The sequence below is a fragment of the Rhipicephalus sanguineus genome, chromosome 2 (assembly GCF_013339695.2).
Source record: "Rhipicephalus sanguineus isolate Rsan-2018 chromosome 2, BIME_Rsan_1.4, whole genome shotgun sequence".
In the NCBI taxonomy this organism is placed as follows: domain Eukaryota; kingdom Metazoa; phylum Arthropoda; class Arachnida; order Ixodida; family Ixodidae; genus Rhipicephalus; species Rhipicephalus sanguineus.
Genome location: NC_051177.1, coordinates 116,037,762 through 116,063,610, shown reverse-complemented (window position 1 = coordinate 116,063,610; position 25,849 = coordinate 116,037,762).

Sequence of the window (25,849 nt, the reverse complement as noted above, 5' to 3'; positions counted from 1 at the left end):
TGGACGTGATTTGCAAAAATTGGTAGCTTTGTTAGGCTTGAGTGGAGAATATCAGTGGGATAGCGGAACAATCTCTGACACGGAGTCTGTCGTAACCAGTGCCTGTTATATTGAGACTCATAAACACTTAAATTATATTGTTAAACTATAAAATGCGTTGTTAAATCTGTGCCATGCCATGCATTTTCAGATACACCTTATTGTCACATTAGGTGCACGAGGAAACGCGAAAAGCTTTTATTTTGAAAGTTTTCGCAATTGAAGATCAGCGATTCCTCTATTTAGAAAAGTTGAAAATGTTGAAGCGTCGGAGATTAAAACGTCGACATTAACGTACAAGGAACGACACGAAACCTTTCTGTTCAAGATCGTCAGACAAAGTTTCGCAGTGCGAACCTTACGTAAAAGTTTCGATTTCGAGCACTCGAATCCGTATGCAGCCGGGGGCATGACTTTAAAGATTTGAACATCTGGAAGGAAGCAACAGATCTTGCATAAAAAAAAAGCTTGAGAAAGCATTTGGTTACAAAATCTCGTAAGCGTATGTCGAGAAGATGAGTCGCGCATCAATGTAAAACCGTTTATACAAAAACGGGAGCACCAAAATATAGAAACTGCACGAAAATATTTTTATGCAATGTGGGAATTTATAATTTCGTTAGTAGGTGGTCGCTTAATAAATCAAATAATGATATCTCGAAGTCGCATCAAGAGCAGAAACAAAAAGGCAGGTTTGGGCCTTTGTTCCGAAAACAGCAAAGTTCATGAAGCGCGTGTGAGGGGGGTTAGTAATGTTAGTGTGAGGGGCTGGTTAGTAATGAATTATTATGGGAACTTAAACTGCGCTTGGGACGAGACACCAGAGTAAAAGGAGACATTGCGTTCGTTCTGTCTACTAATACTCCGGTGTCTCGTCCCAAGCGCGGAGTAAGTTCACATAGTTAAGTCCATTAGTCGTAATACAAGTAACACAAAGATCCCATGCAAATTTAAAAGAGTTCAGTAAGTTCTCTAACCGGGCTTCAGCTAATTAGCAAGGAAGCCGAGAACAGTTCACATTGAAAAAGAAGATAGTAATATGGAGGTGGTGGAGATGTGGAGTTAAACCTACACCAAAACAGCAGTTTTTGGCATTTACCTAGCTTACTTATATTCGCCAGCTCTTCTTTACAACAAGCAGCCATTAATGCTCCACACTCTGTCAGAACTATCCGTACATGTCAAGCCACCATTAAGAAAAGGTCGTCCTCATCTCATCCGTAAAGCAGTCCTGTTAAGAAAAAAAAGCACCGGAGCAGGTAATCTACCCCGGAGAAAGTTCACGCACCAGCAAACTACGCCGCAGCATCTCTAACCCCCTTTTATCTATATTTCTCTTTTCGTTGCACAACTTTTTCAACGACACGCGCGTGCAGAAGACAACGATGGCGCGTAGGGCATACACGTGGCTCGCAGAAGAGCCAAGGAGTGTACTTGAAGACATCAGCGAAGTGAGTAAAGAGTGAGGGAGAAATATTAGGGTAGCAGCCTAACCGAAAAAATGCCCGGATGGCTAGCTAACATAATGACGTGGCGAAACTGGAGAATGTGACCATGAAAGGTACAACGAAATATTTTCCCCTTATACCTGCATTAACCGCAGATAAAGCAACAAGGCCTTAGAAAGACTCAACGAGTGAGGGAAAGACAGAATAAAGAATGGTAATAGAAACTCGTCAAGAATAAAGTTTTTCTGGTGAGAGTAAGGCTTTTCGACAACGATATACTTTCTGAGAAAAAAATAAGTTAGATGGAGAGTGTGATAGCGGAAGGTAATTCCTTAATAGTTAACAACCTGCATCTTAAATTTAAGGTATACCGTCTTCTAATTAGGATAATGTTCTGATAGTAATGTTTGGCGGGAAACAACTCTTAAAGTATAAAAGTGTGTTAAACACAATTTTGTTTTTACAATGAAAACTGGCTGAAAATATTTTTGCATATTCTTATAGAGAAAAGTTAGGGCTAATAGCGAGAATTTGCGTTTGCTTTTGATTAAACCTTCCTTTAGATAACGATGACGTGACACAGGCAAAGTGTGATAGCGGTAATCTTACCGTATCTATCGATATCGCTCATGGCAATATGTTCTCACAATGAAAGTATCAGGTGGTTGAAAAGCAGTCGGAGAAACCCGTTTCACGCACAAGCATAGTCTTCATTGCTTTGTAGAGCAGCGCATTATTCCACATGCGCGGTGTCGCCAAGAGACAAAGTCAAACGCAGTAGCATTTTCGGTGCTTTGTGCCCAGATTAAATAGCCCCTAAACCACCTATGAAAAAGCGAAGAACGAATACGTTATCTGCTGGCGTTATTTCCCGTCTTTTTGGAGCAATTCGGGACACCAACGGTATGTGCACATGATGTCATAAGGAAATACTCTCTTCATTGTTCCTTATATAGAAAGGATATAAGTTGTAAATTGTATCCACGGTCCTACCCTGCTTTGCAATGCAGTCGCACGCTCGTTCTACCTCGTCTCGCACGACCATCTTGCGGGATCATTTCACTTCATTTTGTGCGTTTTTGAGTGCGTATAACGAAGTTAACTGCGTATACATAGCCGAAACGCGTGAAATCTTGATAGCCTCAACGCTTACTTCTAACATTGTTCACATGTTTCGTGAAGAGTGGCAAGTAGGAGATGGCGCCTGTAGGAAGGTTGTTGTTGTTGTTGTGGTTGTGCCCTTACATAAGGCTCATACCCACACTGGGGGATTAGCCAAGGATTATTGACATGAATTCTTCAATATGATTAGCAATAACTAATGAATAAAGAGAAAAGACAAGCAAACATATAAAAGAAAGTGTGCAATAATTATTTGTGCACTCATACCAGGCTACTAATCCTGACCAGAAATTATAAGAATCAAATTAAAGTGTAACCCAAAGTTTTTTTCTTTTGCATTGATTTTTTTTCCTATTCATGCATTCCTTCTGTAAGAATACGTTTACCAGTAGGGTAATGAATGCGAGAAATAAATCCCTTTCTTGTTTTTGAACTTCGAGTGCCTTAAAGGGACACTATTATGGAGCAATGAATAGGCTTAGATTGATAATCCTATCGAAAATTCTAATATGACACACATGCCTCGTATTCAATAATCTCGTATGAACACATATGAATCATATGTGTTCTCGTATGATCATACGAGATTTGGATATGTGTCATAAATATCTTATGAGATTTTTCGATAAGGAAATTGCCCTCCCTAATATCGTTAATTTCACCATCATAGGTTTATTAATGGAGGATGAAATGAGTGTCAATGTCTAGTATTTCAATTTAGCGCAGAAATATACGCGTGTGAGGTCACAGATTTCAATGCGTATTTTTCGTATTGTGGCGCCAATGGCTGTGCGAAATTTCTTGAAACTTGGTATTTTAAGTCTATGGGACCCTCAGAGGACGACGTACTTCGTTTTTACTCATTAGGAAAAAAGTAGTTCCCAGTAGACGCCGTCAAAATCTATGACGTCACGGCGTTTGGTACGGGAATTTCAAGGTGGCGTTGTCTCCCGCATTTTCTTTTTGCGTTTTCTCGCTTACCAATTGTTTTATCGCTGCAAGCGTGGGAATTTTAGAATCTTTAAAGAGTAGTATACTAATATGGGAAAAATTGTTTTCCTCTTTAGTGTACTTTTAAGGGCCATTTAACAAAGAAAAGTGTAAGCGCGATGACGGCAGAAATGATGGAAAAAACAATGACGTCTACACGAGAAGCCGCGCCCGCAGCGCCCAGGGTTAGTACGCCTCGTGATATTTTTGTTGGCTCAGAATACCTTTTTCATTACTTGTCACTGCAAAGCAGCCTGTTAGAGTTCTTTAACCATACCGGTTGCCTAACTCCGTATCGAAACCGACGCACCTCATGATAACCGCGGCAGAAAACACATCGGGGAAATGCAGTCGTCGCTCGCGTTGTTTGTACGAGTTACGGCGGAGAGAATTAGGTGAGGTACATTAAAGAAAGGTGAAAGAATTCTGTGACTGCGATATCATTTGCAAAAAAAAGGAGAAAAAGAAATGAAACCGGAAGCGTGAACACACTGTTTTTTTCTTCAAGGTTCCGATCGTGTGCTATGCAAATTACAAGACAATGCATTTGTTAGTTTGTTTCTTTGCCGACACCTGACGCGACAGTCATCCGATGTCCGCAGTTTCGATCACCGCAGTGTTCGGACTCCGGCACGTTAAGCCGATGAACAGTGTCGCAACTCATACAACTGGAGAAATCCGTAGTTTGCAGCATAAGCGCCGTGCTCCACACTTCATGATCGATCTACTGATGGTTTCACAGATCACATTGCCTTTTGCACTTATAGTTGCATCGTTGATCGGCCGTTTACTATGGACAGTACCGTATGGACACGATTGTAAGCGCCCACCCAGTGACGCACTTCACTGTCCTGTCCTCGTAAAAGGTAGCGCTGGAATGTTTTAAAAATCATCAACTAGCCCTGCAACGTGTTCTGTAAAGTGAAAAAAAAAAAAAAATATGGCAGTTTCGCACGAGTGTTGCCAAGCCTGAAGTCCTTCCTTGTTTCCTTCCTTGTTTGTCTTCATTTATTTCTTCTCCTCTATCTTTTTCCTTCTATTTCTTGTATCTGTTTTTTTTTTGCACCTGCTGCTTTCTATTTCTTTCTATTTATCTATTTCTCTCTATATATATTTTTTGATCTTTTTCGCTCTTTCTATTTTTATGTATCTTTCTTCCATTTCTTTCTATCTGCTTCTTTTCTTCTGTTTCTTTGTTTCTCTTTAATTCTCTTTCTGTCGTGCTCTGAGCCGGCATAAAAAACTCTACTGTTAAAACGCGAATTTCTGTGCGCAAAGGTGGCTTCACGGCAGTACTTCACAGTTGAGCAGAAAAACCAGCTTTGCGGCAATACGCGGGGATTATATTTATAAAAAGTTTCTTGAATCGTTGTTGAAAGTGTGGGTTATACACGAGAAAATACGGTATATATTACACGAAGAGCCGGAACTCAAACATGACGTCGTCACCACGCCACAGTGTCCCTGATTTTTCGTTCGTTTTGGCATAACTGACGCTTCTAGTTTATGCTCCGACTGTAGGTCGACCCCCGAGATTCTCATATCAAATTTAGATAAAATCCGTCAACCTACAGTTATGTAAATACGCTATATTTTTTTTTCGGTAACGGGCTTTATAACGTCCCGTTGACTATTTTATATTCGTGTAGGACGATTGCACAAAGGCATTACACTTAGACGTTGAATAACTCAGCTGATTCCCTTGTGTGCCAGTGAACAGGCAGTTTCGCTTCCTGCAGCCGCTTGGAGTTATATAAGTTCTAAAGCGCTGCGCTTTTCCGAGCGGTGTGGTCACCGTGCCACGAACATAACGTGCGAGTGTGTACGGTAGATCTAGGCTCGTCGCTGCTCTCGAAAAAATGAACAATGAATAAAGAGGTAAATAAATAAATAAAATAAATAAAAAAATAAATAAACAAATAAATAAAAAAGCTTAGCTTTGAACGATTGATGCCTCTCTTAAGATAAAATATTTTTTTTCTTTTTCTTTATCCGGGTATATCAAATAATGTCGATTTTCTGTTGACGACAGGGATTTGACGCAGCTCACGGCGATTGTAAGTGCGATAGCGTCGTTGGGATACTTACGTACGTATAATAAACCGCACATTCAGTTTAAACTTAAGTATTCGAGGCTTTTAAGTTTGGCCTTTTACAAGAGAAAGGGCGAAAAAAAGAAAGAGACAAAGAAAGAAAGAAAGAAAGAAAGAAAGAAAGAAAGAAAGAAAGAAAGAAAGAAAGAAAGAAAGAAAGAAAGAAAGAAAGAAAGAAAGAAAGAAAGAAAGAAAGAAAGAAAGAAAGAAAGAAAGAAAGCTTCTTCCATTACTGGCAAGAAAAAAAAGGCGAAGCTTGCCCTAAGCCGCGCAAGGGTTGAAACAGTGAAACTGGACGATTCTGAAGGCTAATCTGGTTGCTTCAGGGTTGATTCTAGGCCTTAGCTAGGTGATGCAGGTTATTTTTAGGTCGCTCATAGGTCGTTGCTAGGCTTTAGCTAAGTGACGCTAGGTTGTTTCTGCGTTGATTCTCAGCGCAGATAGGTTCGATATAAACCACAGACCATCACAGACACGACACGGATGTCCAAACTCCAACACAGAAACTCGCGCTTAAAACAAGCGTTCGCACCTCTCATGGATCTACGGGCACGCCGTCGTTGGCTTTGGCCTTCCCTCGTTTCGGGGTCTTCATGTAGCCGTTGCCTTTCCCGTCCCCTGGTATTCTCTCATTGTACGTACTCGTGGTCTTCGGCTCGCTGCCGTCGGTTCGCAGTCATTTGTTTGGTGCCTTCTTCATTTTTGGTGGACCAGTGGTGAGTAGTGGAATTTACCCAATTTCTGTGGCACATACCCGTTCATGATGATAGTTTTCTTATAGGCCGCACAAACTACGACTAGCTTCGCTGCCAAGAACAATTCTGTTGAATCATGCCCAATTACTTCTATAGATAGCTGTGTTACTTTTTGAGTTGAACAAGGCACATGCTTTGAAAACTAAGTTCCCCTTGTGTACGTTATCTTCATCTCTTACGGTAGAAATCTCTACCTGGCATCTCGCATTCGATTTGTGGACAAACACCTCGCAATTTCAGCTTGGTACAAATTTTCGTCGAATGCCGTCTCAAATCTAACCGCAGCTAATCTCGAACGTCGCTTCAAGCGTATCTTCTTTCATCAGTATTTAGGAACGCAAATCATTTTTCTTGCGTGTGCTATAATTGCACTGAAACACCATTCCCTTGTTTTTGCGTAATCGAGATTCCATGCAGTCTTTCTCTTTGAAAGAGCGACGGCAATTGAGACGCTATCTTTCTTTGCTCGTAATCACACTGTTTCTATATGGTAGTTATGAATTACTGCCGTGCATATAATATTTGTGCTTATATGTGATCCCGTCACCTTGCGTAGCAAGCTAGGCGATGAACTAGGCTAACATTTACGGGATAATCATTAAAAATTGTCATCTATTAATATAGCATTTAGAGATATGCTTTCTACACGTGGCAATTTTGTACCTTCCGCATTTACACTAATTACTCCTAAGCACCCTGTGTATAACACCCGATAGGTATTTAGGATACAGTGAAAGAAATAAGTGCAGTAAAATACAATAGCACTCACTAATTATGATAATCTATTACCATTTCCGCGTTTACGTAAACAGACTCGCAAAGAAAACACGCTTCGTTCCCACAAACGACAAAGAGGTGGCATTGTTAGTCGACGCGACTCAGCACCCCATTATCACTCGGCGTGTCGGTGAAAGCGGCCGCTTTTCCGATAGAAAATGCCGTCCCTTATAACATACGGCAAATGCTGTACCGAGTCTCGGTGTTTGCGTCCACCGTCGATTTACCGTACGCGGACGTTTACCGTTCCGCAGAGACAATTGGATCTCGTTCGCGAAGAGACGAGGGAGTAATGTGGAGCGAGAGAAAGCGGTGATGTGAGAAAGCTATGGCAGAACCCAAGGATAGCTGCATGCAACGGTCGCGCTATGCGCTATGCCTTTTGTCGAGGAATAGAACTAACGGAGAAGGTGTCGCTCGTCGTTCCCGTTTTCCTAATGGTCATACCTGGATGAACCCCGGCACTCCTTTTGTCTCTTGAGAAGAATGCCGCACTTCTTCACGTATAACCGTCCCGGGCTGCAGGCGCGTTGCGGGGCATGGTGGAGCCTTTTTTATGCGAACTGCCGCCACCACCGCGGTCTTCACAGGGAGCTCGCACACAAGACAAGACTTATATGTTTGAGAGTTCTGTGTCTTAAAGATGAACTGGTTCTTGACTGTCTTATCTATCGCCTGACTCAATGACAACAACTGCTGCCGGAATATCCTTATTGCACTAAAATATAGGCTTCCTAGAGCCATAGTTTCTTTATGAAAGCTTTATTATCACTTGTGCTGCGCATCGATTCACAGTTGTTTCATTAATGAAGCGAGAAGATAATGTTCTTCATTACCTTTTAGACTTGTTTCTAAACTGCACCTTGTTCTATTCTTCAGTTATGTGAGCTTTGATAATTTCATCCACATATTTGTCTGATTTTTTTATTACCTCACTGTCTGCTAGTTTGCTGCTGAAGTGGAAAGATGTGGCTTCGATCCCGGCCGCGGCGGTGGCATTTCGACGGGGCGATATCAAACAGGCTCGTGTACTTTGTCATGTAGGTGCATGTTAAAGAACCCTACGTGGTCGAAATTATCGGGAGCCCTGCACTACGGCATGCCTGGCAATTATGCTGTGGTTTAACGAAACAAGGGGAATTTTAAGGGCTCATTCTTCTTTGCTAGACACGACATTAACTATAACTAACACACAAGAAAGCCAAGGAACGTTTCCTTGGCTTTTTTGGCTTTCTTGTCTGTTACTTATAATTACTGCTGTAGTGTAGGCACCTAAACATCCAGAAGCTCTTCTTCTTCTTTTTCTTCTTATTATTATTGTCATTATTATCATCATCATCACCATCATCATCATCATCACTTTGATGTCACTTTCATTTATTTCTCTCTGTTACCTTTGTGTATTCCACTCCCATTAGTCAAGAGTAGCACGCTTTTTGAAAGTGAAGCCATTAACATGAAATATTAAACCAAAGTTCTATATGTCTTTCTTTTCTATAAATTTCTCCCTGAAAGTTGGTTTAACATCGAGTTTATCGTGAATTTTTCTTCTTTTTCAGCTTGGCGAAGCCGTCTTTAACCAGGCTTCCTCTGGTTGACCTCGCCTGTCTTTCCTTTCTCTCTATCTCCCTCTCAAGACCACAGTGGTTGTAAATGTATTCACGGCCGCTTCTGAACATCGCCGGGTTTCAGCTGGCAAACGTGTTCGCTGTGTTACATATTTCCCCTATTGATGTGATATAAGGAGCCTTATGTCAGCTTTATACTATATAGTATCTACGCATCGTTCAGCCCATTTGTATTTCGTCGCGCAACTCGTAAACTGTCACTCTCAGTAGCCGGCCTCAAATTTGGGACCTGCGCTGTGCAGTGTTCCACTCAATGCCATTTTTACTCATGTGCTTTCTTTCCAGGCATTTATTATGGGCAACCTCACGCAGTGCATCGCGTCACGGCGTTCTTTTCTGATTCCCGAAGGACCGACGGCCTGTTTCTGAGCCTTCCTGATATGCGTATGCGTAAGAAGGATGTGGCCGGAAGGGGAGGGGGGGGGGGGTGATGGGGAGAGGGGGTGCATTCATATCTTTCTTATACAGTTCGGTTTTTGCAGTAGCCCAGAGCTCAACCTCCTACTGTTCCATTTGGCTCTCAACCCTTTCCCGTTTCTTTCGCTCTTCTAAGTTTCAATACAGGCTGCTGCTTCACGTGGGACTCCGCTACACGCATGGTTGAAATGGAAACCGGCTTCTCTGCCCTACTGTGCCGGACCAGTGCGCGCATAGCCCTGCACACGTGGGCACCTTTCTATCTGTTCATTTTTTTTTTTGCTTGCTGATCCAACTTTCTACCAACGGCCTTTTCGTATGAAGGCGACCAAGGGCAATATCGAGCTTTCGGATGTTTTGTGTTTCCTATATTTTCTTTACTGGTTACGCCTACTTGGGCAGTTTTCTCATGCTTTCGTTTCTAACCTTAAAAAAATGTAATTCTGAGAAAGAAATTGCTCCCAATAACATCGTCCGAAGGGAACTCAATAGGCCGAACACTGATGTGGCTGCAAGTGGCCGCGAACCCTTCCAAGGCTGAGAAAAAGAACGGAAGCCAGACCAAACAAACAATAAATAAATAATAAATAAATAAACAAATATATAAATATATAAATAAATAAATAGAAAACATATGGAAGGAAGAATGGTCAAAATGTATTTTCCTGTGTTTTACGTTCTTTCTTGAACGGATTCAGCTTCTGGAAAGTTAAGTCCTGCTCGTATACCTACACAAAAGGAATCGATCAAGGATTGGCGATCGTTGAAAGAATCCAATGGAATTCGGTTGACGTCGAAATAGGAAATCGAAAGCGGCAGTAGATAGACAATAACACAGGCAAAATAGAAAATAGGAAGGGGGATAAAATCAGACAGAGGAGGAGGGGACAGAAAGCAGGGGCGAAGTGCTTTAGTAAAAGATGTCGATTGGGCCGCATTATTGCGTCGTTCAACGCTGCACTTGTTTTCCCTTGTCGACGACTGTCAGACGAAATTCCTCGGTAACTGTTGCGTAACAGCTGGGGCTTTCGTGATTTGTATGTACGAAGCATCGCACTTCCATTTCAGATGTATTTTTGCTCAAGAGAACAATAGTATCTATATATCCGTCTGTCCGTCCGTCCGTCTGTCCGTCCGTCCGTCCGTCCGTCTGTCCGTCCGTCCGCCTGTCCGTCCGTCCGTCCGTCCGTCCGTCCGTCCGTCCATCCATCCATCCATCCATCCATCCATCCATCCATCCATCCATCCATCCATCCAGCCATCCATCCATCCATCCATCCATTCATCCATCTATCCATCTATCTATCTGGTGTGCTCTCCGGTCACGAAAATCTTTGTTTCTTTGAGGGATTCCTCAAAACAAGTGAACGTCGGTAAGGGGACACGAGAAATGCAGTACATCGCTATTGGGTTGAAGTGCTTTTCCATACATTCTTCTTGATTTATTTTTTAACGGAATGAATTCTTTTCACGTTACGTGGGCCTTGAGTTGTGTGTAGGCGTATTTTTCTGTCTCGCGTGTGAAATACCTCCGAAATGCTTCTAGTAAGAAGGCTTCCCGCATTGCCCAATATGTGCCTCTTTCCTTTTCCATACAGAAATTTTAGACACGCGCGTGGGCTCGTCCTTTTATCGCTGGCAGCTACCTGGCGCCGCGATCAGGCTACGTGGGAGGTTTTAATTAAAAATCACAATGTAATGTCATCCGTTGTTTATTATACATTTGTAGCAAATATCTGATTACAGATACTCTGATTTCATCATTTTTTCGGCAAGCCACAAACAACCGTCCTTCTGAGAAGCCTTTCCCTCATCTGGCTTAGTTAAAATTAACGACGGACCTCAACCTCAGAACAACCTAACAGCGGCAAACATCAAACCATAGATAGCTTTTTGAAGATTTTTTAGTCCTTAAGCCGTGGGTCTGTCCTTCCTCTGTGACCGGTTTGTAACCACTCGTCAACGTCATCTTCTTCTACTGCATACCAGAACGCGCGCTTCTCACGAGCTAGTATGCAGTTCTGGTATGCAGTAGTAGAAGAAGACGACGTTGACGAGTGACTCTCGTGCGTGTTCGCCTGTGTGGCATTCTTTCTTCTTTACTGCGCGCGTTCTGGTATGCAGTAGAAGAAGAAGACGACGTTGACGAGTGACACTCTCGTTGCGTGTTCGCCTGTGTGGTGTTGTTTCTTCTTTACTAAGCGTGGGTCTGTCCTTCCTCTGTGACCGGTTCGTAACCACCTAGTTGTATGACTCACTCAGCAGGTGGCGATAGTGTGAGTGACGTCATGATGACGTCACTCGCACGTGACTGACGCAATAAAAGGCAATCGCTCTTGACGCGCTTCCTCTTTCGCAGCGAGTCACCGAATGGAGCAGGTGGCTGTATACAGTAGACGAACAAAATAAAAGAACAAAATAAAAGTTGATTTGTATATACGCACACAGTCTCACGTGTTTCTTAATGATGTAATGGGCGAACTTTCACGGGAGGGTTATGGTTTTACCGATGATCTCCCCCTCTGGAGCTTCGCCCACTTATCATCATTCATTCCGTGGATATGGCGTGATTTTTTTTTTTGAAACGATGAAAGGAAAAACGACATTGCTGAAGAGTTCATCGCTCTTGTGTCGAAGTAAATTAACGACAGCGCGCTCAGCTTCAAAACAGTCGTTATTTGCAAGTTGCCATTAAAGAGCCATTAGGGCATGTTAGTGAGTTTCTCAAGCCGAAGGTGTGTCAGTAAAGTTTTCCTTTTTCTATGATATTGGAGAAAATGGCATTTTTTCTCGAAAGCCAGAGCTTATATACCATCCCGCCATTTGATGCTTGCATCAACACTTCGCACAAACACGAATGGTGTCGGGCGAATAAGAAGCGCTTACATCTTTAATAATGAGCCCTGATTAGATACGTTCCCTTTCTACGTTTCTTCAGTCATCGCTTCTATATAGAGAGCACATGCGTGGTTTCATGTAGAGAATACTTCTCGGGATCCCGACGTGACCACACCTTTCGAACAAGAAAATACTACAGCTTAACTTTTTTCTTTTCTACATCCGGCTAGAAATGTAAATCTATTAAAACTAGCAAAGAACAGAAAGAAAGGATGGTCAGTGTACTTGCTACTACACGTAAGCGTGTCGTTTTAGTATAGCGAACGCTGGAACACCTAGTCACAATGCGGCCCAATATATACATCTATCGTGATTCTCGGGTTTGATTGTAACTGCTGGTCTCGTATGCAGTAATTAGAAACAGCCTTCCTTCAGCGAGTCCAGCTGCGCTTTCAAATATAAGCTCACCCGGATTCCAGCAGCTTAGTGTGTTTACAAAGCCGTGTTCTCGGCACAGAGACAGAACGGAAGTTCCGAGGAGCCCAGTCCTCTCGTTTGCATTCCGCAGACGCGAACCGGACGCTGCTCGGCTGTGGCAGATGGCTGATCTTTCTCGAAGCAAATCTGTAGTATTGCCGCTTCGTACATCACACTTCACTCGGCTGCATCTGGAGTACCGGCTGCTTGGACAGCGGTAACAATACCACGAGAAATGGGGAATTGTTCACTTGGCGCAAGTAACAGCGATTTCGGTGTACTCCAGATGTGAGCACAGACTCTTCGGCCACGTTGAATGCGGCAGCCGTACCGTGTTTTTGTTGTTGATAGAGAAGGCTTTTATATATATATATATATATATATATATATATATATATATATATATATATAAAGGAAAGAATTTTTAATTTCAAGGGCTCGTTTTCTTTGTTATACACAATATTAATGAGAACTAACAGACAATTATGCCAAGGAAAGTATAGGGGATGTTTTTAGTAGTAAATGTAAGGTAAATGTGAAGAAAGAAAAGTGGACGAAAAGATAGCTTGCCGCGGGCAGGGACCGAACCTGCGACCTTCGAATAACGCGTCCGATGCTCTACCAACTGAGCTACCGCGGCGGCCATCCCCCCGTCCACTTTATAGGGTGTATATGTCATTTAAACGTGGGAACATTTACTACTAAAAACATCCCCTATACTTTCCTTGGCATTATTGTCTGTTAGTTCTCATTAATATTGTGTATATATATATATATATATATATATATATATTATATATATATATATATATATATATATACACAATATTAATATACACAATAATATATATTATATATTATATAATATTGTGTATATTAATATACACAATATTATATATATATATATATATATATATATATATATATATATATATATATATATATATATATATATATATATATATATATATATATATATATTTCGCGATGCTTGTTCGCAAGAAACGAGCATCGCGAAATGCCTCTGTGAAATTAACGAATGGAATTTTCAGTAACCCTAGATATTTCCTCTGTTTGGTTGGGACTGTAACGCACTTCATAAGGAAGGAGCAGGAATTTGTGAACTCGCGCTCTCTTTATGCGCTTCATTCCACAGTGTTTATTGTTTTTTTACGCTGCTGTGATGAGTATGTCAATGCATATTTGCTCAGTAAGATGTCTTCTTCTTCTTTTTGTAACATCTCTTTTCTATTACCTTTCACTCCCCCTTCCCCCTTTCCCAGCACAGGGTAGCCAGCCGGTCTGAGAACTGGCTAACCTCCCTGTCTTTCCGTATTTCTTCTCCTCCTCCTCCTACAGACACCTAACAGAACGGCAATGCGTGCTCGGAGTTCAAAACGTAATTACAGTTTGCCAGTTGTCAACGGAACATTTAATGTGCGTAACAAGACTCTACCGTCATACACGCGTAGTCGGTGGTTCTTCGGCAGGAGCGTGTGGAAGCGTTAAATTGCACGGCAATTGATAGATGCAACGCTGTTGTCGGAACCAGATGTTAAGTGTCATTAGCGAGCCATCGCAGGTAACGCAGCTGCAGCTCTGAAGGAAAGCTCTTAAATTTCGATCGGAAACGTGAATGCTATCAGGCACCACGGATCACCACCAAATCTTCGTCGTCCTCGCATCTTTGACAGGAGTTATACGGCGAGTTTATTGCTCAACCCTGCAGCCTCTGCCTGCGCATATTGCTCTCCTGTGACTTGCAAGCTGTCAATCCGTGCACGTTGTTGCGTAGCTTCCTTCCCAGAATGAGCGTGGAAAGTTTCGTCTACACGTCCTAGTGTTCGTGGTGGTTCATCTCAAATGGGAACCATCCTACTAATTGTCTAACTTCTGGCGGGTTGCATAAATATGGCGAAATAAAGAGAAGTGGTTTGCGCTCCATAATTACAAGCCCAGATCGCGCGCTCTCTGTTGCACTAATGTTTTTTGAGTAAGTTCTAAGGGCCTTCCAACTTCTCGCAATGAGTACACTACATGCATTTCTCGTACTAGAAGCTCTTTGTTGCGTGGCTAAGCTCGTTAATCTAGCACGATAATTACGCTAGGGCACGTGGATCCGCCTATAATTCGTCATCCTGCAGGGCTTTGAACCGCTCATGACTTTATTGTACACAAAAGTTCGAAGTCTTTCTTTCGCGAGAACGTTGTGCGCGAATACTTAGTGGAATTTAAATCTTAATGCTTGGAAGTTGATCGTATATCGCAGAACCCACAAGCAGGCTCTATGACTTTCTTACGTGTTCACGGGCATTTGTTATTTAAATGGCATACCAACAAGCCTTCCGCGACAGAGCTCGAAGTATACATGTTGAGAGAAAAACAATACGCAAGCCGTATTAGCGGCCTAATAATGGGGCAGCACACTTTTGTTACACTGCAAACGCAAACTAGCCGAATTGGGCGTTTTAAGGGCTACAATCCCCCTTAATACTACCTCCATCTGGACAGTACTACCTTAGGGTGTAATGAGGTGGGTGCAATAAAGTTCTGCGTCCTCAATTTTACTTCGTTAAGAAAATATGTGGAAGAAAGGAGGTAAATTCACTATCTGACGCCATTCGTCGAATGGAGTTAGAGGAACAAAAAACTCCCATCTCATTTCCTCTGGCATGTTTTCTCTTTTTTTTTTCCGAAGCTTTCCATAATGCCTTCAGTGCTGGCGGGCATGCATGCAGCTGTGCGGGGGAAAGAAGTAAAAGAAAGAGGCGGCATGCTTCAGCACACGATCCCCCTGAGTGGGTAGGTGCCATCATCCAAGGAGCATCATCATCATCATCATTAAAAATCCCTTGCACAGATAGCCCAGAGAAAGAGATATACGAGACCCTCCGAACGGCTGGAGAGGAAGCGAGCAAGCCCTTTGGCCTTGGCGGCTGCAGCCTACTCGGCCCGCCCCCGCCAGGTCAAAAGCAAGCCAGACGAGGCGCTACCGAAGTGAAATGGGACAAAGCTTCGCGCCGCATGCGCGCGCAAAGAAAAAAAAAAGAAAAAAAGAAAGAAACGTGAGGAGGGAGTCGTTCCCGCGGCGGCGCGATCGTCGTAGCTAGGCAAGGCCGGCTAGGCCTTGTCAACACCACTTCTCAAGTGGTCATCTGTGTCGGTCGTGTGTGCGCGTTTTGTGCCTGCAGCCTCACTGTGTTCTCGCCGCTGGATGTGATATGCGTGGTTTGACGACAGTGCGACATGCTGTGCTGCGAGTGGGATAATCGCGACGGCCTGTCGACTCAAGCGAGCGTGCCGCTCTGCATTACCAAGCAGATGATGGGCACCCTGCGTGCTCGGCACATTCAGGAACAAAAATGGTAAGTAATACTGATGTTATCTCTCTTTGCGAGCCCTTATCGTCGCTTATGCACCTGTAGATGACCTTCTGCACATTGCGTCGCTTGAAAAGTGCAATGAAAAGCAAAAAAAAAAAAAAAGAAAGAAAAGAAAATCGGCATGTCCAGCTTGCGAAATGCCCGCACCATGAGCGTGGCATGTAACCCATGCCGTACATTACACGCATGTCATTCATTGTTTCCATGTTACCAGCTGTCATTTATGTACGTCATACAGTCACGTCACGCTATGCCAATCTTGGTATGATATCAAGTTAGAGAACCGGACGCGAGTGCACCAGGCTCCATGCCGTAAATGACATACATGTCGTTATTTTCATGTTACTATATGTCATTTATGTTCGTCGCACAATCACGTCACGCTATATCAATTTAGGTGTATGTCAAGCTAGCGAACCGGCCGCGAGCGCACCATGAGCGTGGCGTGTGTACATGACATGCATGTCATTATTTTCATGTTGCCAGCTGTCATTTATGTTGGACGTGCAGTCACACAGCACAATACCAATTTTGGTGTATATGGAGCATGCGAAACGGCCACTAGCGCCCCTGAGACCATGTTGTCAAAATAACGCCATACATGACAAGCGTGTCATGATTTGCAAGTTAGAAACTGTCGTTTATGTGCGTCATACACTCTTGTGACGCCATACCTATTTTGGTAAATATCAAGTTAACGAAACAGTCGCAAGAGAACCAAGAGAGTGACGTGTAAATCATGTCGTTAATGAAATGCATATCATGATTTTCAAGTTAAGACCCATCATTCATGTTCTTCATGCAGTCGTCATGCCACACGAATTTTGGCATACATCCCATTAATGAAACACCCACACGAGCTATGAGTCGTAGGCGGCTAGATAGATAGGTAGATAGATCCGTTCAAGGTCGTAGAAGTGTTTAACAAATGCTTCGCATTTAAGTCGTTAAACTCAGATAGCAATGATGTGTGATGCATGTTTTGGAACTTCTGTGAATATCACTCATGCTTCATACGACCAGTCAATCGACCCAGGAGTGCGCCCTGATAAAGTTGTTTGCACGATATAATTTTCTTGCCTGCGATAAAGCATGAATGAGGCATGATGCTTTCAGGGAATATACATTAGAGCAAAAGGCCACGGTTATCACATTGTCACATGATGGAATGTGCATAAAGGACAACTTTGTTTTCGATTTATTCTTTTCTCCAACTTCATTTGTTTGTTTTAATCCTTCATCATCGTGTCACTTTGCGCACATTGACATGTGACAACACCGTGCGCTCTCATTTTGCAGCATCTACCTTGGATGCAGTCAACTACCCTGGACATCTTTCTCCCGCCATGCAACTGTGAGAACCCACCGAAGCACAGATTGTCAGGAAGTGAAAAGACTTTTCGGCAACAATTTTTTTGCATTGCGCACTCTGCCCGTCTCCTGAAATAGCATATTAAGGTACATAAGCACTGTACCTTCATACATATGCATCAAGGAACAGTGAAATAGCATATCAAGGTACATTAACATCATTAGCTTGGATTCATTTAGCTAGAACGAATAAATCATGTTAAAGCTATACAATGACGGCCATATCATGTGACAGACATCTGCTAAGTGCAGTGTGTATTGTGAAGCACATGCGTTTTATGGTATTGAATGAATGGATAAATGTTTATTCCAGCAAAATACAGGAAATGGGCCTCAAGTGAAAAGCGACAATGGTAGCTTGAGAAGTGCACAAGGCCCAGTAGAGCAAAAAGAGAGACAGAGCAGCAGAAACGTGTGCACGTTCAAAGGCAAAACATATACGCATACAAAAAGAAACAGGAAAGACAAAGCAGAAGAAACGTGCACATTCAAAGGCAAAACACGTACGCCATCTGCAAAGTGACAAAATCAAAAAGGGTGAACATTTATGCTAGTGAAAACAATCAAAATCAGAAAACAGTGAAAACAGAAAAGAAGGAACGGCCATTCAACGGCATGGAAGGAATGCAACTTCATTGGTCACGTATCAACAGTGGAATTTGCCAAGGTTACATGTGCATATTCTTAGCCATTATGAGATGTGCAAGGCTAATTTAATCGCATTGATATAAGTCAGCTGTTGAGTCTGTTGAACCAGATTGTTGAATCATCTTGTCTATTCCATCTCGTTAATTTGCTATTTTGCATTATGTTGCCATAGTTTTCAAGGTCAGTACATAGTATCATGACTGTTGACACAATTTGACAAGGTGAAAGCGCTGTTATTGTGCCCAGGCCTTAGTTTATCCTCACTAGAAGTGCGCTGTTTATTTTTGCCATGGTTCAGTGCCAAGTTGCCCAATCTTCACTCCTAAACAGAGTAGGTGCGGTTAATCAAGACCTTGCTAACATTCACAACCCTTTTAAAGTGTACTTATAGTGATAACTTTACTGACATCAAAAACTACCCACATAATGGTAAACATGGCAAGAGTACACTTCTGGTGGTGTTTCGCATTTTTTTTACATCCGTTTGTTTTTCGCCCTGTGCACACGAAGTGAAACGCTCACAAGGAAGTACTTAGCAGCATCTCAATTTTGTATTCATTTCGTGTTTTGACAAAATGTCTGCAATAAGGATAGTCAAGTGCGAATCTTCGGTAAGGCATTCATTTTTATGTATACAGAAATCTTAGTGGACTTCTTTTTGTGTAATTTTCAGGAATACACTTCTGGCAAAGCAGCAAGTGTTGCTTGCCCACCAGTCTGTGTTCAAGTCAAGTGTATTGTGGCCATGAGTGTCGGCAGGATTTTGTCTTGGGGTGCAAGGCGGCGTAACGTGTCGGCCTGGTGAGCAGGAGAGCATTGGTGTAGCTTGGGTGGGGTCAAGTGCTGGTGTGTCTTGATGGCGGCAGGTGCCCTTTGTGCAAACCCCTGCCGACACCCATGATTGTGGGAACACCCTGATGTGCCTCACTTTACACTATGTCGAGCAGCTCGTACATCTTACCACATTTAGGCCAACACTGGTATTGATGCAGAGTGTTATGCACAATACTGCGTGCAACCTTTCTGATATCGTGTGCATTTGAAAATTTCGCATTGTTTAAAAAGACGCTGTGTGGACCCAGTGTTATTCAGCAAACATAAGTCTTAACAGGGGCAGTTGGGCGAGTTGGTGTATATTCATAGTTAAAGAGGGGGGTGCAAAAAAAATCACAGCACAGAGAAATGAAGGGGACAGGATGACGCGCTACTAGCAACTGAAGTTTAATCGAAACCACAGAAAGATGTAAACACACAGTACGAAAAAATTACAAAACTAAACAATCACACATCCATAGAGGAATGAAGGGGGCAGACAGGACAGTACGCTACTAGTAACTGAAGTGTAATCAAAACCACAGAAAGATATAAACACGCATGACTAAAAAAGCGAAGCACATGTTCAACTTCAGTTGTTAGTAGTGTGTCGTTCCGTCCCCTTTGTTGCTATGTGTTCTGATTTCGTTTTCACGTTTTCCTTACCTATGAACTGAACTCCTGACTGTTTCACAGTCTCTATATATGTGTGGTCAATTTTTATTCATCCTCATGGCATATCAAGTCCTAGGATCCAGTGTGCAAAGCGACCAGTCACTATTTACAGGAATTTTTGTATTTAGTGCCTGTGATTGCCTAATTGCAAGTTGACGTTGCAGCCATGGTGCTTGGATTATTTTCAATGTGGTAATTATGCGTAAGCCATCAAGTGAGGAATTAAGGATGAACTTTTAAGTTACAGATGGCACTAGCTGGCATAAAAACATAGAAGCATGGCTGTACTTGTTATGCATATTAGAAGTATTGGTACATTGCAGTCATGTGATTATGCCGACAAGTTCCCAAGCACACTTCCAGAAATTTACGATGGCTTCCAGGTATCTGTGAGTAAATATGTACAGCAACATATGAAGGCAACCTTGTAATTTTGTGGGCATTGCTGAATGCTTTTATGCACCTTGGTAAGTGGACCTACAGTCAACACCACAGGTCTATTTTGGGCTTTTTTGTAGGAAACTCAACTCCAAAATCATCTGCGACATGTTTTGATGCCCTAGGGCAAACTAATGCAATAAAAAACTATACAACTGCCTGTCTACACGGTTTCATATTTCCCAAAAGTGATGCTAGCCTTATTGTACTAATTAGTTGCCTTCGTGTGTAGGCTGACACCAAGTTCCTTGGGTAGCTTATTTTTTTGGATTATACTTACATACTAGCACGGTGAAGTGCACACGTTAGCGCGCATCATGATGAGATTTTACACCCTACTTTTGTATTTCTTTACTGCTGTGAATTATGTATAGTGCTTAGGCTGTACTGTATATGTTGTTCCACGTGTTCAGTTTTGGGAGTAGGTTCTGTGCACGACGATGGAAATATATACCTATATCCTTACATTGACACGAGAACTGCTGCTGTTTTGATTCCAATAAAATGTTGCAACCACTGGTTCTTGTATCAATTGAAGTATGACTACATGTCGTGCATGCAAATTGAAGAAATGAATTTGTGCTTGCAAAACAAATTGCTGAAAGACTGCCTGCTCAATGTAACTGCTTGTGTTTTATTACCAAACACATTGAACAGATGATTCACAGATTATGACACGTTGTAGAAGATAGGCAACAGAAAGACAGAAAGTCATCACTGTGTTCTAACGTAGACTGGGTGATCTTTTATCAATAGTAGCATAATTGAAGGTTGCTGTTGTATAAATAAAGTTTAACGTAGTGTGCAGGTGGACGAGGGAGTGCACATATGATAGTTTTTCCAGCTTTCTGCATATTTGCTACAGTCCTCGTGTTTCTGTGTTACGATTGTGAAATTCTGAATTGCAAACAAGCCAACCTCTCTGCTGCTGTGGTGAAGTCATTCAACAGAACCATATTTTCTCAAGAACAGCTGTTCCATTGAGGAAGAGGGTAATGCTTTTTTTTTAATGGGTACTGCATCATCTGTCTGAGGGGAAGGCCAAGTACACATGGACGTTCACAAGAGAGAAGTGCAAGTACATTAACTTTTTTGTTTTGTGGGAGACCTGTCACTGGTAAACTAGGGGAGGTTGACCTTAACCTTGGGGCACGCGTTAGGCATTCGCTTTAACGCGGTGGCGTGATGCTTACCAATAAAAGCTAATTAGTAAGAAATGTAGGTAGTATCCGAGTATGAAAGCAAACAAATACTGAATATGTGTTATAGAGAATCACTGAATGCCGTGCTAAAGCGTGCATTGCGAATAAGCGCTGATTGCGGAAATAGATAAGCGTTCAGCTGCTCAGAAGGCGCTGCTCGCGGCTGTACGCGTGCATTCAACGCACTTTATGTAGGCGCGTTACAATGTCCTTGTAACTCTGGAATTTTTTGCGTGTGTAATTTTCATATGCGAACGCAGGCGGTCCGCGCTAAAGGGTGCATTGCGAATAAGCGCCAATTGCGGAAACAGTTTTTTGTTCAGCTGCTCAGAGCGCGCTGCTGCCCCTGCGTGCAGCTCGCCGCAGTACGCGCGCATTAAATTCACTTAATGTAGGCGCGTTACAATGTTCTTCTAAGTCGGGCCTCTGCGTGTGTAACTTTCATATGAGAACGCAGGCGGTCTTCGAACCGCTCATAACACGCTGCCGCATCTGGACGCGCGCAGTTCGCGGCTGCAGAAATAACGAAAATTGCTCCACAGCATACGCTCATGGAATGCACATACGTTCGCTCATCTGAAGATACCTTTGTCACGCTGGTATTCACGAATTTAGCGCGAGCGAAGAGGGCACACGTTTATAATTTTTCTAGCGGCACGACACGGTGAACCGGAGAATTCGGAGCCGAGGGTGTTTACGTCGATCGGCTCGGCCTGCATGACGCCCCACAAATTATGTATTGACCTTCCGCAAGAGCAAACACACGCCGATGGTACAAGAACAGAAGTTCGAAGTTGTGCTGACGGGTTACCAGCCGCTTTGTACATACATTGGTACATATATAAGCCCACGAAAAAAACAAGCTTGCAAGTGGTGGCGCTGTGGTGTAATGGTTACAGTGCTTGCTTTGAGTGCGTGTGGTCGCGAGTTCGATTCCTGTGTCGTGCGTACTTGTATGCAAATGTCATGATTGTGCATAAATACTTTGATGTCCATTTTCTATTATGTCCTAGTGATGAATAGTAGCGGTAATTGGCCGGTAAACGTAATATACTGCCCAAAATATACTTTTGTTTTTTTCATTTCGCGACCGCTCTAGGGCCTCATATAAAAGGAGGCTTTAACAGCTCTCAAAAGAAGCAGAAAAACTCTCAATGCGCTCTGTTCAAGCCCCCAAAATGGCTTACACAAAAACACCAACTTTACCTCCAAAAGGAGGCTTTAAAAGCTCTCAAAAGAACCAGAAAAACTTCCAATGCGCTCCGTACAAGCCCTCAAAATGAGTTCAATAAAAACACAAATTTACCTCCTTAGTTCCGTCTAATCACTCCCTTAAAGGATGTAAATAAAACCTCCTTTTAAACCTCCTTTTGAAGGGGGTTTTGCGTAGTACCTTTTAGATGCACGTTATGCGTCGAGCCCGAAACTCCCTAAAGGGCTCAAACCCGTTTGCAGTGTACGACGAATGCGACATCTTAACATATTCGTTCGCCTGGGTAAGACCCAACCTCGCACGTTCATATACCGAAGTAAGGTTTACATACCCCTTATCGCTGATAAAACAGCCATACCATGCCACTTCGCGTATGTTGTGATGCGGTTGAGTTCGCTTGACACGCCTCTAGCATAGAAGTGGATGAAGTCTGGCTATAGCACATGAAACAAAATGAGAGTTGCCTGTACGTTATAAAACCACGCGTGGAGTGAGCGCAATTTAGGCTCAGAAGTTTGGTGAACGCTAAAAATTTCGCAAGCAAATGAAGCAAATGAAAAAGCAGTTCAGTGCACTAAATAATTCATTAATAAACTGCAGTTATTATCAACAAAAAAGAAGGAAAACAAGCACGTTTGACTCGTTTCGTAACATGATTAGGGGGAACGCCGCAGTGGAGGGCTCCGGAAATTCCGACCACCAGCGGTTCTTTAACGTGCGCTGACGCAGCACAGTAGATGACCCTCTAGCATTTCGCCTCCATTGAAATGCGAGCGCCGCGGCCGGGATCGAACCCGCGACTTTCGGGGCAGCAACTGAACACCGTAACCTCTGCACCACCTTAGCCGACAGACACGCATCGTTTTTAGCGCGCGCTGTGGAATGGAAAGATGATTAATTAACATGTTTTACCGTTCCGTTCTCTGGACCCAAGCGCATTTGGGTCCAGACCCAACCTAACAAACATAAAGACAGGCTGTAACGTACTTTCAGGAAAAATCGCGAACCAAATTGCGGGTAAATTAAACTGCAGCCTACGGTTTTAATAGCGATAAATTACTTGATAAATCGCGTAATATTGTGTGTCTCGGAGTATGGTGCGAACCCATTTTTACGCTCGGCGATGGCGCCTGTATTCTTCTGCTTGCATGTATACGTTGTCCTAAAGTGCATGCATCATGCATGCTGTGGGCGGTTAACTCGCATGTCCCCTGGTGGTGCATTCATGGCGACGACAGGCTCCGTACGGAATGACCAATAGTAACGCCATCAAGTGCCCCACCTTGGGTAATAACGATACGACAAAAGCTATGTTGTTGTTGCTGTTGCTGCTTCAATAACTCGAGCACGCAGGGTGTGTGTCGAATTTCATTGAACCTCTTTGATGCCGATATGGGAGACTGTGTGTATGCGCCAGTCTTCATTGACAACAACAACAACAACAACAACAACAACAACAACGACGACAACGACAACAACAACAACAACAACAACGACAAATCACCGCCCAAGCCCTCCGTATGGATGGTTAACCAGCGAAGCTGAAACGTGCGGCCCCGGTGTTTATCGCTGGTTCAATACCGACGGTTAATTAATGTCTTTCTCAATTACTGGTCCCACCTGTCCATAATTCTTAATTGGTGTTTGCCGCACGTGTGGTCCCTCCATTTTTGTAAAGCAGTGATGTGTAGTGGGGCTTGCCCAATTTTTGTGCTCCCCGCCACGGTGGTCTAGTGGTTATGGCGCTCGACTGCTGACCCGAAGGTCGCGTGATCGAATCTCGGCCGCGACGGCTGCATTTTCGATGTAGGCGAAAATGATCGAGGATCGTGTACTTAGATTTAAGTGCACGTTAAAGAACCCCAGGTGGTCCAAATTTCCGGAGCCCTCCACTACGGCGTCTCTCATAATCATATCGTGGTTTTGGGACTATACCTCAGATATTATTATTATTAATTTTTGTGCCGCATACGAAGCGGGAGTTTTTGCGCACATAGGACGCACGAATTTTGGTTTCGCCTTTCCATATGCAGCTTTGCTGCAGCGACGTGCCTCGCGTAATGGGTGGAATTCAACCTTCGTCGCTGCCGTCTGAACATAAGAGGCGCGCGTCGCGCCCGGACTTCGGGTTAGGGGTCATAGATGGCGCTGCGGGTTCATTGAACGCGCATCAAGGCACCCTAATTGGGAATAGTGTGCCTCGAAACGCGCAACAAAACGCGCATCAAGGCATCCTAATTGGGAACTATAATTGGGAAGCGCTCCAGCACTCTCCTCATGCACGACGCGCTTCGGCGGCGGCATTACGACGTGTCGCAACAGCGTTTCGATGTTGATTTCATAAACGTAGAAAATCATCGCCAGATTAGTGCGGAAATTTGATGTTACATGCAATGTGCTGTACACGAGTGTTGCACTCATTCACCTCGCCTGAAGAGAAGAAAAATAAACAAAAGTAATACAAAAATAATCAATCATTGTTTTTGTTTTGTCTATTCACGGCACCCACGTTTGCGTACAGCTTCTTTTTTTTTGTTTGTTTGCGCACAGAAGCTTATTGCGGGCGTGGTTGTTTTGTTTGGAATCTTTCTGCCACTGACCCATAGCTACAGGTCAGATCACAAGCTGTACATATAAGCTTGCACAACGCTTTATTATTTTCTTCTTGGTGGGCGCTCGTAGACGACCATTATTGGTCCAGCTGAATAAACAATCAGGTTTGACTGGCATTGACATCTCCTTCAGTGACACTTAGCCTCTTGCTCCAATAGCCTCGTCGACTTCAAATTCCCATGAAGAAGAATGTGAGCGGCTGGCCTTGACGTTCCCTGGCATACAGCCGTGTTATTTTTTCCGAGCCTAAACCCGCCCTAGATTGCTTTGTTTGCGGAACATGCGTTTATCCGCCCAAACACGATTTGTTATTTCACTCCGCTGGGAAAATACCCATCTCAGAGGAAAACTAAGGGATAATAAAATTAGGCGTGGCTGGACTGAGAGGAGGTGACAGTTGTGCGTAATATAAACACCCCGTCTCTGGTTTTGACGCAATCCTGTCGTTCTAACCTGCTAGATTTCATGCTATCTTAGCACAATTGATACGCACATGCGGTGAAGTGGACGTTGGGTAGGCCTATGGTAGAAAAGGAGGAGGGGGTAGGGAGCGGTCGGATTAGGAGAGTGTTGGAAGGTGAAGAAGGTGGAGAGTTCCCTGTTGTAAGGACGGCCTCACTGATGTCAGGAGGAAAGCTTTGTGTTTTAGGCGATCGCTTTTCGGCAATCCGTGGCCTACCTACATCTACCTGCCTGTCCACTGCGTCAGTGTATGTAGGTGTCGGTCTGTGTTTATGCTATCGTGCGCACTCACGCATTGGGGAAACAAGAGACCTTTATTTAGGCTTGGACTGCCGTATTTATTTGAGCCGGAGCCGACACACATTTGATTTTTGCTATGTAAACATACCTCGAGCGATGCAGCTGGAACAAATGTTTACGAAAACTTTCTCTCTCAGCCTGAGTGCC